General features: G+C 38.2%; 1 pseudogene; it reads left to right on the top strand.

Moving 5' to 3' along the window:
• The first annotated feature begins 9,629 nt into the window (after positions 1-9,629).
• On the top strand, positions 9,630-10,115 carry LOC138175699 (large ribosomal subunit protein uL11 pseudogene; annotated as a pseudogene).
• The last annotated feature ends 5,519 nt before the right edge of the window (positions 10,116-15,634 follow it).

The following is a 15,634-nucleotide window of genomic DNA, read 5'->3' as shown; positions in this document are numbered from 1 at the left end:
AGAAATACAATGTCAGTGTACATCAGAAAGAGCTAGGGCATGTGAACATGAGTCTTAAGACCTCCAGAACACCGCCACCATTCCAATAGCCTCTTCTAAAAGAGGAAAACTAGTGTTGGGAATTGAACACGTAAATTTCTGGATTTTTAAAAACTTGACTTCTGCCTTCAAGTATTGTGCTAAGCGCTACAGAAATATTTTAAAGATAAGCTTCTACATGACTTGAACCCTTGAAGATAGCACCGCATTTATTCTTCTGCTTGTTATTACCTCCACATGCAGCGATGTGCATGACCTTCATTTTCCCTCAAATATGCTTTATAAGGCACCACTGAATTGTGTGAGTGCTATTTCTAGCACATTTAGAATAAAAATAATAAGTATGATTAGAGAACAGAAGCTTTTTACAAAAAATTTGTAGGTAGATCCTGTTAAATGAGAGCAAAACTAGCAGTTTGCCTGACGCGAGTCAACTTAGTGGTGTAGGGGATAAAGCCCTGGACTTGGAAGTCAGAAAGACTTGAATTTAGCTGTGGCCTCAGACAGTAGCTATATATATGACCCTGGGCAAGTCACTTAACCTTGTCTTTCTCTGTTTCTTCATTTGTAAAATAGGGATAATAATAGTACCAATCTCAGGGTTGTTGTGAAAATCGAATGAGATAATATTTATAAAGCGCTTGGTACAGGTCCTAGCACACAGACATTTAATAAATTCTTATTACAGTACTTTTTGCTACATGTTTATAAAGAAAGGCTTTAACATGGTACAGAAAATCCCATGGGTGTGAGTAACTGACAATATTAGCATCAGAGAAAAGACTACTCTTTGCTCAAGTGAGGTGGATAGAAAAAAATATTTACTTCCTTATACAACCTAGGAAGTTAAGATTGATTGTAAACCAGGCATTTGTCTAAATGAAATAAATATTATTTTAGAGGCAATGTAATCTCCCATTGTCTGGATAAAAGTAAATATATTTACATCTCATCTGGACTTGATCTTCAGCCCCTGAACTTCATAGCATCCATCTTGGCTGCACAGAACTCTCTCCAGCTTCCTGATTCTTTGCCATATTCTGGATCACTGATAAGTGACTCACGTGAGGGAATATTGCTTCAGTTAGTCTGGCTCTAGATACCATGGAACAGAAATAAAGATTCAAACCATTTCTGTTAGATTTATGACAGCAGATGAAGTTTTGTTGGCACATGTATACCCCAGATACACACATATATATGCAGATACCCCAGATACAAGGATACATCTATGTCCTCAGAAGCTTTGTTGGTCACCTGCAGCCTCAGTTTTCCATCCTGGCCCCTAGAGATAAAATATCACCAAGAAGCCAGGCCTCCCTAGAACTGGTGACTGGTTCTGAGTGCCACATAAGTTAGGACTAGTACTCTTACCCTCAAGAGAAAATCGAGTGCATCCCCTTTAAGAAGGCACCCATCGGGACGGCTAGGTGGCGCAGTGAGTAGAGCACCAGCCCTGGAGTCAGGAGGACCTGAGTTTAAATGTGGCCTCAGACACTTAACACAAAAACTAGCTGTGTGACCTTGGGCAAGTCACTTAACCCCAATTGCCCTCCAAAAAGCAGAAAAAAAAAGGCACCCATCAAGAACGTATGAAGAATCAATCCTCTAACTCCTAAAGTTCGCTCTGGCCAGGAATCCACGCACTCCAAGGAAGGATTGTATACCCTGTGGCTCCTCCCTCCTTTAGGGAGGACAGCCCAGGCTTGTCTTTTCCAGGACTTTATCCACCATGCTTCCTCCCCAGGTTTAGATTATTTTGTCTTCCCTCCCTTTCCAGCCCCCTACTTTTCTGCTTACTTTTGTTGTAAGTGGGGTAGTATATATATATATATATATATATATATAGGACAGATCTGGCGCAGGAGGACCTGGGTTCATGTCTGGCCTCAGACACTTTCTAGCTGTGTGACCCTTGGCAAGTCACTTAACTGCCTCAGTTTCCTCATATGTAAAATGAGCTGGCAAACCAATCCAGTACCTTTGTGAAGAAAATTCCAAATGGAGTCATGAAGAGTCAGACAGTCTGAAAAGACTCAAGAACAACCACAATGCATCTGTAAAGTCTGGGTGAACATTTCCCTTGGCGCAATTTACTTTAAACCACTTCCTGGATTTTGTTCTTACCACACCATTTCAGTGAATTGATGTTGACTTAACCCAGTGCTTGATTGTACTGAGATTACAGTGGACCCAGATCTCAAGGTAGTTAGTGCAATATGCCCAGTCAATAAACTTACAAAAAAAATAAATTAACTCATTCTCTCTTTTAAAGTAGGTAAATGGTGCAGTGGATAGATCAAGGGCCCTAGAATCAGAAAGACCTGAGTTCAAATTCAGATTCAGACACTTTCTAGTTGTGTGACCCTGGTCAAGTCACTTCACCCCTATTTGCCTCAGTTTCCTCATCTGTAAAATGAGCTGGAGGAGGAAATGGCAAACCCCTCTGGCATCTTTGTCAAGAAATTCCCAAATGAGGTCACCAAGAGTGGGATACAACTGAAAAATGACAACAAATTATATCAGTAATATTAATAAATTATTATTATTTTGCTTTTTGGAGGGGGAAGGTAGGGCAATTGTTAAGTGACTTGCCCGAGGTCACACAGCCAGTTTTTTTTGTGTTGTGTCTGAGGTCAAATTTGAACTCAGGTCTCTATTCACTGCACCACCTAGCTGCCCCAATAAATTAATTTTTAAAATAATAATAATAATAATCAACAGTAATAATAATGATAAAAGAGTAGTAACTTTTAAATGTTTTTTATGTTGAAACATTGTTTCACTCAGCCCTTTGTGAATCTCTTGCTTGAGGGTTGCACATTGTTTCTTAGTCTAGTCTAGGTTGTGATTGTCCATCTCAGCCTTGGGAATCATTCCCACAATTGTTTGAATTAAGTAAGTAGTGATCCTCCCAGTGTCAGTGTTCATAAAGTGTACACAAGCAGGTTTCTGGCCCTCATTTTCTCTGCAGCTGATGTCACTCTGTCCACAATAGGTGGGCAAAAAGGTAAATTAAAAACCCTTCCCTTGTATGCATGCATTTAATAGGCAGGCCAATAGTTGACAATCCTGTCACTTCCATGCATTATCTCTATAAATTTCAAATCTCCAGCCTTCCATCAGTAATCACAGGAGGGAACTGTGAAGAAGAATTCAACTACATTTAATGAACAAGGATGATCAAATGGATTGGGGACTGATGGCAAAATGCCAATTTTGTGGCTGCTGGCTAAAACCCTGATATTTTTTCAAGAAGTTGAGGAACATTAAGGTTGGATACTTGCTTAAGGACGTAGCCATGATGGGGCATAGTTCATAAAATAATTTACATTTACTGGTAAATTTCAAATCTGATCCTATGTGTTGTACCCACATCTCTCAAGCGAAATGATACAATTCATTTACTCTGAATAGATTTATCCTTAGTGTTGGTAAGGGAGCAGGTAGAGGCCCCTGTAATTGTGAGATCAGGGAACATATAGAAGACAAAGGAGGCAAGTCATTTCCAATAATTTGGGTAGCAGAGATAGAATAAAAGGAATATATAAAATACATAGGATGGAGGCATCCTATATTGTTATTTCATTTTTTTCAATTGTGTCCAACTCTTCATGATCCCCTTTTGGGACTTTCTTGGCAAAGATACTAAAGTGGTTTGCCATTTCCTTTTCCAGCTCATTTTACAGAAGAGAAAATAGAGGCAAACAGGGTTGAGCTGCCCTCTTAGATTATCTCTAAAGTCCTCCCCAGGTAGTAATAATAATAATAAATAGCATTTATGTAGTATCTACCATGTATTAGACTATGTCTGCTAAGTACTTTACAAATATTCTCTCATTAGATCTTTACAACAACCCTGGGAGGTAGGTGCTATTGTTATCCCCATTTTACAGTTGAAGAAACTGAGGCAAACAGAATGTGACTTGCCCAAAGTTAGTGTCTGAGGTCACATTTGAACTCAAGCCTTCTTGACTCCAATCCTAACACTCTATTCATTGCACCCATTTCTGCTCTAGCTTTATGGTCCTGTATGATAGTTTATACTAATCTTCATTGCTGACACATTAATTACGACACTGAAAAATGTGGCAAAGTAGGGGAAAGAAATTCCACTTTATCTTGGGTCAGTGTTAATGTCAGAAGCATTGCTCAGTCTCATCCTCAGTTGGGTTTCTGAGGGGTATGACTGAGGTATGAGCCTCTGTGAGTCTGGAAAAATTGTGTTCATTCTCAAGCATTCATTGATTGATCAGTATTCTATGCCTGAGAGTAAATCACTGTAGTCCACAAGCCCCTTCTTTTATGTAGCTAAATGCCTTTGTGATTTGGATAGCTCTGGAAGGGGCTGTCTGGGCAGATGCTCTCTCTTTGGCAGAATGGTACCACACTGTGACTGCCTCTAAGAGCCTGGAAGATGCCAAGTCAGGTTTTCTACACAATGGAAGAGTGGTCTCCAGGTTCATAAAATGAAACAAACTCTTGCATCTCTAGAGGACTTCAGGAAGCTCCCAATACACAATCATGCTCATCAATGTGCAGGGACTTTGGCGGCTACTACTTGGCCACAGGAGGGACGTGAACAACATCTCTTGTATGTTTTCCCACGGAGATAGCCATTGTTTTCCTAAAGCTCAGGTCTGACCATGTCACACCCCTTACTCAAAAGGCTCCAATGGATCCCAATTGCCTCCACAAATAAACATAATGATCTCTCTTTTTCAATCTTGCCCCTTCCTATATTTTCAGTCTTTGTACATTTACTCTTCTGCACGTATTCTGCAATCCAGAAGCACAGGCTTTCTTGCTGTTCCTCACTCAAGATACTCAGGGCACTTCAAGATTCAACTCTTCTTCAAGAGGCTTCTCCCAGTCCTCACTTTCCCTAACTCCTGCTCTCCTTCCAAAATTTTTGTTGTTATTGTTATTGTTCTGTAATGTCTGAAGACTCTTTGTGACCTCATATGGGGTTTTCTTTTCAAAGATATTGGAGTGGTCTGCTATTTCCTTCTCCAGTGGATTAAGGTGAACCAAGGTTAAATGACTTTCTTAGGGTCACACAGCTAGTAAGTGTCTGAGATTGGATTTGAATTCAGGTCTTCCTGACTCCAAGCCCAACACTGTGCCATCGAGCTGCCTCTAAACTTCTAAGATTACCTTTTGTCTATCCTGTGTGTATATATATTGCATGTACATAGTTGGTTGCATGTTGTCTTTCCCATTTGAATGTCAGCTTCTAGAAGTCAGGAACAGTATTTTTTGACTTCCTTTGTATCTTCAGCACAGTACCTGACACATAGTAAGCATATTGACTCAATAAATGTCAATTAAGGGGCAGCTAGATGGCACAGTGAATAGAGCACTGGCCCTGGAGTCAGGAGGACCTGAGTTCAAAACCAGCCTCAGCAACTTAACACAAAAACTAGTCATGTGATTTTGGGCAAGTCACTTAACCCCAGTTGCCCTCCAAAAAGAAAAAAAAGATAAAAAAATAAAATAATATCAATTAACTCAGAACAGTTCTGTCCTAATTCTAATGACCTTCTGAGTTAGTATTATGAGTATTGTTAGTGTCAACGCCGGAGATTGGTTGACAAAGACTGGAAAAATAAATAAATCGAAGGTTCAGCTTCCTCATCCCTTCTCTTCTTCCTAGGCTGCGCTAGAAAGCAGAAGACCTAACAGTGGACATATCTCCAGTGTCTGGTTTATTAGTCCCCAGTGCTGGATGTTGATAACTAAGTATTTAGAAATTTGGGTGGATCTCTGAATTCACCAACAGATAGACCTCTGTACCTTCTCCACTACCCTGCCACTGGTCACCATTACTGCAGAAGGGGACACATAAGGACATTTTCTGGTTTTGTCCATTTTGTAGGCTGTTGTATTAAAAAAAATCATCCCCTGGTTACCAACCTTTTGACAGTGAGCTACTCTGTACTAAGGTAAGCTTATTGTTGGATGTTAGAAATATGACCTCCCTCTAAGGGCGATGCTCAAAATCTTCTGAGCTTGGTAGGACCTTCTAGAGTGTGTATTCTCTTGAAATAGCCTTCAAGGACTCAGTGATACCTCCATGCCATGTTTTATTATAAATATGTTTTATTATACCATATAATATGATTATAATATGATAATAATAATTATAATATGTTAAAAGGGCCATATTAATGATAAACTATTACCTTTTCTTAACATGCAGATTGAATCATTAAAAATAGTTCCTCTTCATCTAAAATTATAAATAATTCAGACAGCTAGGTGATGAAGTGGAAAGAGTTACAAGTCTGGAGTCAGGGAGACTCATCTTCCTGAGTTCAGATCTGACCTCAGACACTTAAAAGCTGTGTGATCCTGGGCAAGTCACTTAGCCCTGTTTTCCTCCGTTTTCTCATCTATATAATGAGCAGGGGAAGGAAATGGCAGACCACTCTTTACCAAGAAAGCTCCAAATGGGTTCACAAAAAGTCAAACATGACTGAAAAATGACTGAACAAATTAATAATTCATCTTAAACATGTTATTAAGGGACACAGGGATAATTTGGAGGTACATTCCTAACTTTTGAAGGTAGTATCATGAAAGACATTGCATTCTCCCACAAAAGTTATCACTTTCAGAGACATAATGGGCTTCATCATTGTAGGTCTTGTTCAAATATCGCTTATGTTAATTTGCCTCAGTATTACATGTTAGGTAATGAGGGGGTTTTAAACAAAGTGCATGTTGTCTTAAAATTTTTTTATCTTATTTATATTTGTTATTTATTTTAAATACTTTTATTTTATTATCTTCCAATTATATATATTTTTAAAGTTTTAACATTCATTAAAAAAAATTTTGAGCTCCCAATTCTCTCCCTCCTTTTACCCCTCCCATATGCCTTGAGAAGGCAAGGGATATGTCAATTATACACACAATGTCATGCAAAACATATTTTCACATTAGCCATGTTGCAAAACACACACACACACACACACAAACGAGAAAAATAGAGTGAAAAAAGTTTGCTTCAATCTACATTCAAAGCTCATCAGTTTTCTTATATGCCATTCTAGAAACCTAATACAACTTTTAGCTATGTATTTGGTTTCAGATGAGATTACCTAATGCAAAACTAGAGGTTTACTTAGATGGAAGGTTAACTGTAACCAAATTTGATTTACCCAGGTAGCTTATGGCATTTCAGTGATAATGTGTCCTTGTGGATAAATTTCCATTTTCCCTGTATCTGTTATGCAAAACATAATCTGTGTTGATTTGTCATGGTAGCTAGCAAGTTCAAGCATATGTGTTATACTGTTCTGGGGGGATCTCGGATCATAAATAAAGCACAATTAAATTCAGAACTTGTACCTATCTCTTCAGCTCTCATTGTATAATGCTACTTGTTTCAGTAAAAAACAAATAAAAACAACTTGATTGGGTTGTTTTGGAGTTTGGGTTTCTGTTTTTCTTATTTTCACACAGCTATCCTGCTTGCTAGGTAAAAAAGAATTGATTATACTTTTTCTTTTCCAGAATCTGTTCATATGTTGATATAACACTTCTGTGGCTAGGCTGGCCATAGGTAAAATTGTGTAACAGATAAGGTTTGATGAGAGACCATGGAGGATAGTGGAGGAGATATTGGACTTAGTGTCAGGATTTGAAGCCTCAAATTCGTTGTGTCACTCTGAACAACCTCTCTCTAATCCTTAAAAAATCCTATTTGAGGAGTCAGGAGGACCTGAGTTCAAATCTGGCCCCAGACACAATACAAAAACTAGCCGTGTGACCTTGGGCAAGTCACTTAACCCCAATTGCCCTCCAAAAAGCAAAAAAGAAAAGAAAAAGAAGAAGAACCCTAGTTGGAAGGAACCTCAGTTCAATGTAAACCAGAGCAAAAATTCCTTTTATTAAGATGCTCACCAAGTGGTCATCCAACCATCATGTATAGACCATTGCTGAGGGAGAAATTACTTTCTCTTAAGGAAATTTATTTTACTTTGGGATTGCTCTAATTTTTAGGAAGGTTTTTACTTCCAAATAGACATCATCAATTCATTAAACTGAGCTTGAGGCCCTTCATCAACTTGGCCAACCTTCAATGGATATTCTCTGGCTTAGCAATGTTCTTAAAGTGTGTTACCCAGAACTGAACACAATACACTGGATGTGGTCTGCCCTGGAGAAAATTCTGTGGGATTATCATGTCCCTAGTTCTGGACACAATGACTCTCAATATAGCCCAAAATAGCATTAGCTTGTAGACTGACATATTGTACTGTCAACTCATATAGAAATTTTGCTCTGGTGAACAAAAGTCATCAGATCTTTTTCAGATTAACTGCTATCTAGTCATATCTGCCCTGTTTTGTACTTGTGACATTGATTTTTTTTGAAACTAAGTGTAAGATATTACCTTTTTCACAGTTACATTTTAGCTTGGTAAAATTGGCCCAACACCCTGGTTTTTACTAAGATCTTTTTGGATCCTATACTTATCATCCAACATATAATCAACCCTCCCAGATTTACAACATCTACAAATTTTATAAGTATGCCTCCTCTGCCTTTATCTGGGTCACTAATAATAAGCTTAAATAGCACAGGCCCCAACATAGTTTCCTGGTAAGGACTTTTGGCAAGCATCTGTCTCTGTGTTTTTATGCCTCACTTGATATAATCAGAAAGTCATTGAATAAAATTATTTTGTTATTATCTAGCAAATAATTTTGCATGATTTTGATGTATGCATGGGAGACACTGTGTTGGAGGAGAGCCTTTAAGATGCTTTTTGTACTACCAAATCAAATGGTTTTTAAAAAAAAATCTATAAGCAGTAATCATAGTAGAACCTTGTGGTACATCTTTCAGTCAATTATGTTATAGCAAAGATGTAGTCTACTGTGGAATATTCATTTTTTAGGCTTTCCTTTTCTCTTCTACTACTCTTATCAAGGATGCTCTTCATGTATGTGTTAATTATACCCATAAAATTTTATGTAGATGGGAAAGTAGGCATATAGGTGAGTAGTTATTTTTTTTTAAAAGCAATTGGGGTTAAGTAACTTGCCCAAGGTTACACAGCCAGTTATTTTGTGTGGGTGTTAAGTATCTGAGGCTGGAACCGATCCCAGGTCCTCCCGACTCCGAGGGCTGGCGCTCTTACTCACTGCGCCACCTACCTGCCCCAAGTAGTTACTTTTTATTCTCCCAATCATCAGTTTTTGATAATAAAGTCCAAAATCTTTTCTATGACTGAAGTATCTTCCTTGCTTTGAAATACCTTAGAAGCAGTGTCCTCAAAATTGTTTTGCCTCTAGCACAGACCTCCTCTATGTATACTTGGACTAGTCAAATTGTTTTCCCATCTTTGTTTTATTCAGTAGCCTTTCCACTTTATGAGTGCTTCTAAATGGTGATGTTAAACTTAACTAGTGACCTTTATGGTGAAAAGAATTGTTATTTTAAAAAATTTACACCTTTTGGCTTCCAGCTTGTGGTGGTGAAGATGCAACTTCTTTCAGTCGCCCTGAATCCTGGTTTATCCTACACCAGCAGCCACCCCGCAGTGTCCAGGCCAAGTCTCCACCTTTGTCGCTGCCATGCCTCCCAAGTTTGACCCAAATGAAATTAAAGTTGTGTTTTTAAGGTGCACTGGTGGTGAAGTTGGTATCATATCAGCTCTGGCCCCCAAAATTGGTCCCTTGGGTTTGTCTCCCAAAAAGTTTGGTGATGACATTGCCAAGGCAACTGGTGACTGGAAAGGGCTTAGGATCACAGTAAAGCTGACCATTCAGAAAAGACAGGCTCAGATTGAGGTTGTGCCTTCTGCTTCAGCCTTGATCATTAAAGCCCTAAAGGAACCTCCTCGGGACAGAAAGAAGCAGAAAAATATTAAACACAATGGAAACATCAGTCTTGATGAGATTGTCAACGTTTCTCTACAGATGAGGGTCCTTGGCAAAGAGATCTCTATGGAACCATTAAAGAGATACTTGGGACAGCTCAGTCTGTGGGCTGCAACACTGATGGCCAACTTCCTCATTGATGACATCAATAGTGGTGCTGTTGAATGCCCAGCAAGTTAAAAGCTACAAAGGAGACTATTGCAATAAATTTAACATTTGACAAAAAAAAATTCCCAGATCTTTTCCATCTTTTGTCTATTGTCCTTACAATTTCATTCTTAAATACCCCAAAGATTGCTTTGCTTAGTTGACTGTATTACCAGGGTTTCTTTTAACTATTTTTTCCCTTCATTAATTCTCACTATTTATTCATAATTTTTTGCCATCCTTTTCTCTAAGATAAGGAGCTTATATTCTAAATTGTTGTTACCTTTGACTGCCATAGCCCTTTCTTTGACATTTGTCAAGTTTTTGATGAATAAGTGGTTTTAAGGTTCCATTAATTAAACTTCTATTTGAAATTGTTGTGATTAGTTTTAATGTTCTTTCCTCCATCAAGTACCCATTTTTTTCCCCTTAGCACCAACAGTTTATTTAAATACTTCAGGTTGGAGTTCTTTTATGAATTCTATTCATATTATGAATTCTATGAGTTCTATTATGAATGCCATATTTTTTCTCATATAAAAATGAGAATAAAATCTTTCTTCTAGCTTTGTATTTATTTTGATTTTGTTCTAACAAGCAGTATGATTTGTACACAGAAAAAACTCCCAGCTCAGAAACTTTTGATTTTCTTTCCTCCTTTCTTTCTTTTTTTCTTCCTTTCTTTCTTTCTGGCTGGGGGAGGTGAAGCAGTCAGGGTTAAATGACTTGCTCAAGGTCACACAGCTAGTAAGTGTCAAGTGTCTGAGACTGGATTTGAACTCAGGTCCTCCTGACTCCAGGGCCGGTTCTCTATTCACTGTGCCACCTAGCTGCCTGTGTCACTAGATTCCATATTAATCTTCTGAAGTCATACTCATCACTGCATTGTTCAGCATTCTGAAGTATTTCAATGTTATTTTCCTTTACATTATTGTGATTATCATGTAATTGGTCACCATTGATCTCCTGCTTCTGCTTATTTCACTTTCTATAAGTTCATGAAAATCTTCCTGAATTCTTCATATTTGTAATTTCTTACTGACAATATACTTCCAGTATATTCATTATACTGCACAGTATGTTCAGTCATTTGCCCAAATGACCGATTTATCCCTGGACAAGTCACTTAACCCCTGTGAGTCTCAGTTTCCTCATCTGTTAAATGGGGATAACAACAGCACTTGCCTCATAGGGTTGTTGAGAGGTTCAAATGAGATAGCATATGTAAACATTTTACAGACCTTGAAGTGCTGTATAAATGCAGCTGTAGACTATCTCCCCCAAATCTCCATTGGGGGAGAGAGTCTCCTTACTCCAGAGCTTCGTACACTGATAAGGCTGCAGGTCTGGACTAACACTCCTTAACTTTTCCTTCCCCAGGGTAACCAACCCCGATGCTTTCTACTTTAAATGATGAGAAATACTTTCCAATTCTTCAAACCATCTTTTACTCTTTGTCACAGGACCTTCTTATGATTCTAGAAATGCTTTCAGATATTGAAGCTAGAACTTGTTACTAAGGAAGGATCTGATGAAGGACACAGGGAGCAGAGTATTTGACTAATACGGTATAGGAAGTAATACCAGAGTGTTCCCTTCTTATTACTTGAGCAAAATAAAACAAGTCTGAATCTTTGAATGGGGCAGCTAGGTGGCACAGTGGAAAGAATGCTTGGCCAAGACTGATATTCCCGAGTTCAAATCTAACCTCACACTCACTAGCTGTGTCACCCCGGGCAAGTCACTTAACTCTGTTTGTCTCAGTTTCCTCATCAATATAATGAGCGGGAGAAGGAAATGGCAAGCCACTCTAGAATCTTTGCCAAGAAAACCTCAAATGAAGTCATGAAGAGTTGAACATGGCTCAAAATGGCTGATCAATAACAACCAAAATCTTTGAAATTACCCTTCAGGAACTTATTCCAGATTGCATCAGAATGATTGACAATATGACAAAAATCCTCCTTCAGTGGAATCCCAGTGTTTGACCAAACTCTGAACTGAACAATAGACCTTTATGTCCTATGAAGGAGGTAGAATTAATGTATGTCTCTGGAAGTGAGAGAGGACCTGCACAAACTAGCAGTTGCCCCACATTTAGAGCAAAAAGAAATTAGGTCTCAGTGAAAATAGAAGCCCCTCCTCAGTTCATACTCATGTGTCACTGTTGTTCTGAAGATAAATTAGCAAGCCTCTCTGAGTTATAATTAATATAGCAAGATATCTTAAAGGTTCTTTCTAGGCATTGTGTGATCCAATGAATAGAGATTTTAGAGGGATCTTAGATTGAATCGATTTATTTTATAACAGTCATGGCAATGGAAACAACACTGTTTACTCTCTGCAGCTTCGCTCAGCCCTTCCAAGATCCTTCAGGTCTTGTCATGAAAATAGACAAGTAGGAGAAGGCAAGATTAGAAAAGAGAACTGGGCACACTATATGTTTGAATGACTCTTAAAGAGCTTTGGAAGGGAAAGGGAGAAGGAATGGAGGAAGGTGGCTTGAGGTGCTAGCTAGGTTAAGTGAAGGTTTTTGATGTATGTCAGAAATCTGGGCATATTTATTGGAAACTGAGATGAGCTAGGCAGAAAGTGGAGAAAGAGAGACAGAGAGAGAGAGACAGAGACAGAGAGAGAGACAGAGACAGAGAGAGGAAGAGAGAGAGAGACAGAGACAGACAGAGAGGAAGAGAGAGAGAAAATGAGTAAGGGGGTTTGTAGTAATTGAGGTAGGGAAGATGTAGGAAACCGTGATGGATGGCCTCAATTTTCTTGGTAAAATAGAAGAGATCATCTCCTGTGGTAAGGAAGTGAGAATGAAATTGGGACCTTAAAAAGAAAAACTAAGATTTCCTACCACTACTGAAGGAAATATGATCAAATATCAATAGAGAATTAAAAAAAAATGTGTTTGTTGTATCTTGGAATCAGATAACAAAAATTTAAAGTGGACTCAGTTGACATATTTTTGTGACTTCCTCTAAGGGCATTTAATAGCCTAAGAGTAGGAATAAAGAAAGTAGATGATGGGTGGCTTTATATTGAGAATTAGCAGGGTATGACATTTAAATTAGTTTGATATACAGAGATTAGAATGCATGCTCAAATATTTTTAGGGATGGACAATCTAAATAAATTTGGAGATGCCTTCTCTAGAGATAGATTGTAATCCTGGACTGGTTGAACATAGGAATCTCAATTGAGAGCATCCAAGATATCATCTGCCTACACATGACGGTACTCACTTTTCAACACGACAGAGGTGCTGTCCTTCTTGCATTTATATATTTTCCTTCTTATTTTTTCATTCTGAACTTTATGAACACGAAGTAAATTGTGCATTTCTATATACATGGAACAACAGAAAGATAAGATTGTACATGCAACTGTGTATCTCTATTATATAGTTTGCTTTTCTTTTCAATTATGTAAGTTCAACTTGTAACTTTCAAAGCTGTCCTGCTTGACTAGGGTTCTTTTATGGCCTTTCTTCCATTCTTTTATGCATTAAAAAAAATGTTTCAATGATCCTTCCTTCCTCCTTCCCTCCCTCTCTCCCTCCCTCTTTCTGTGGAGAGAAAGCAAACTATATACAGGTTTGGAGGGAATTCTGATTTTTATAATAATCAATATGATATGTGTAATGAATAAACTAATAGATTAGATTTTGCAGAATTGCCTTTTCCAGCTTATAAGTCAGACTCCCAATGCAGCTTGAACTGATCAATCAAACCTTGACAAGGCTCACAATCATTGGCATCCTTCTGCCTGTGTATCTGAAGTGAAGCGAATCAAAGATTGTAGAACCTGTTCCCGTCACAGAACTCTGGTCCTATGATCTACCAAATAATGACCCCCAAGGACATGAGCAGTATTGCTCCCACAGGATTCCAGAATTGTTGTATTGTCTGCCATTTGTGGGTTTCTCATGGGAAACCACTCTGGCACTACGAATGATTATAATCTACCTTCCCCCCCACCCTTCCACTTGTGATTTATGTGTATAATCTCTGTCTTCACTTCAGCAAGGCAAAGTTCTGATCAGGAGAATTCCCAATCTGCAAATCTGTTCCTCATAATGAAACTACTTAATTAAATGGCTACCTGATGCCTGACACTTTGTCTCTGACCTGCTGTTTCATCATTCTCAGATTAGAGACTGACTTAGTAAAATCCTGTTAACCCTTCCTTCTTTCCTTCCTTCCTTCCTTCTTTCCTTCCTTCCTTCCTTCCTTCCTTCCTTCCTTCCTTCCTTCCTTCCTTCCTTCCTTCCTTCCTTCCTTCCTTCCTTCCTTCCTTCCTTCCTTCCTTCCTTTCTTCCTTCCTTTCTTCCTATAGAGTCTTTAGGAATAATGTATTTTCTCTACTTACTTCTTTTATTATTGTCTTTTTATTTTTACCTTATCTGAAATTATGACTGCTATTTCTACTCTTATGAGTTCACTTGAAATATTATCAATTTGATCCAGCCCTTTATTTGTGTAAAACTTTATGTTTCAAATGTGTTTCTAGTAAACTCCATTAATTCATTCTGCTATCCTGTTCCATTTTATGGGTGAGTTTATTCCACTTAAACTGATGTTTAATTGATTGTGTATTCCTACCCCCACTTAACCTATCCTTTTGTACTTTTTCCTTTCTTTGCTCCAATCCCTTTTTTAAAGAGAAGATAATGGGGCAGCTAGTTGGCACTGTGAATAGAGTACCAGCCCTGGAGTCAGGAGGACCTGAGTTTAAATCTGGCCTCAGACACTTAACACTAGTCGTGTGACCTTGGGCAAGTCACTTAACTCCAACTGCCCAAAAAAGAAAAAAAAATAAAGAGAAGATAATGAAAGAGAGTTTGCTTGGTATTAATGATCTATAATTGAAGTCTTCTGTTTTCTCCTTTCTTTTCCTCTTTCCCCATCCCTCTCTTCATGTAACATGCTTTAATGATAGAGTTTATTTTGTTCATGACAGCTCCTTCACCTATCCTGTCCTCCCTAGAAGACTTCCCTTTCCTCCTCCCTGTTTCCTTCTATTTCCTTGTTGAGATGAAAGTATGATTGCTAGGCATTAAGCTACCTCTCTCCTGCTGTTCTTCTGGTGGTCTTACATAGATACTGAGTTACCTGGTTCTTGTCACACTACTGAGTGCTGGTCTGACCCTGTCTCCTATTATGGGTCCACACTTCTCCTTCTGCCTATCCAAGCTTGAGAACTATCATCTTTGATTAGAATTTCCATGGGATTCTGAAAGTCTATTTTATACTGGGCTAGATAGAAGAGTGCATAGCTTTTTCTTTTTTGTTTGCTTGATCATTTTTAGGGCCTTCCTGGGGTATTTGTGGGAGATCTGTACTTTTTTTTTTAGGTAATAATACATACCTCCATCTTTCCACAGTTCCCTCTGATAGAGTTTTTCAAGATCACAAGAAATGCTTTGGAAGTTTTGAAGTCTAGTTCATTCTTTATTTTTCATATTTCAGTAAAAAGTGATCAAGAAAATATTAATTGACTTAGACTGAGCCATATACCTACTTTCACACTACTTTTCTGTTTAGTTGTTT

Source organism: Petaurus breviceps, unplaced genomic scaffold (assembly GCF_028583685.1).
Source record: "Petaurus breviceps papuanus isolate PSGF00001 unplaced genomic scaffold, PetGlider_PUasm1.0 79, whole genome shotgun sequence".
NCBI lineage: Eukaryota > Metazoa > Chordata > Mammalia > Diprotodontia > Petauridae > Petaurus > Petaurus breviceps.
Note: the sequence above shows the minus strand (reverse complement) of the source record. Positions and strands in the feature narration are given on the sequence as shown.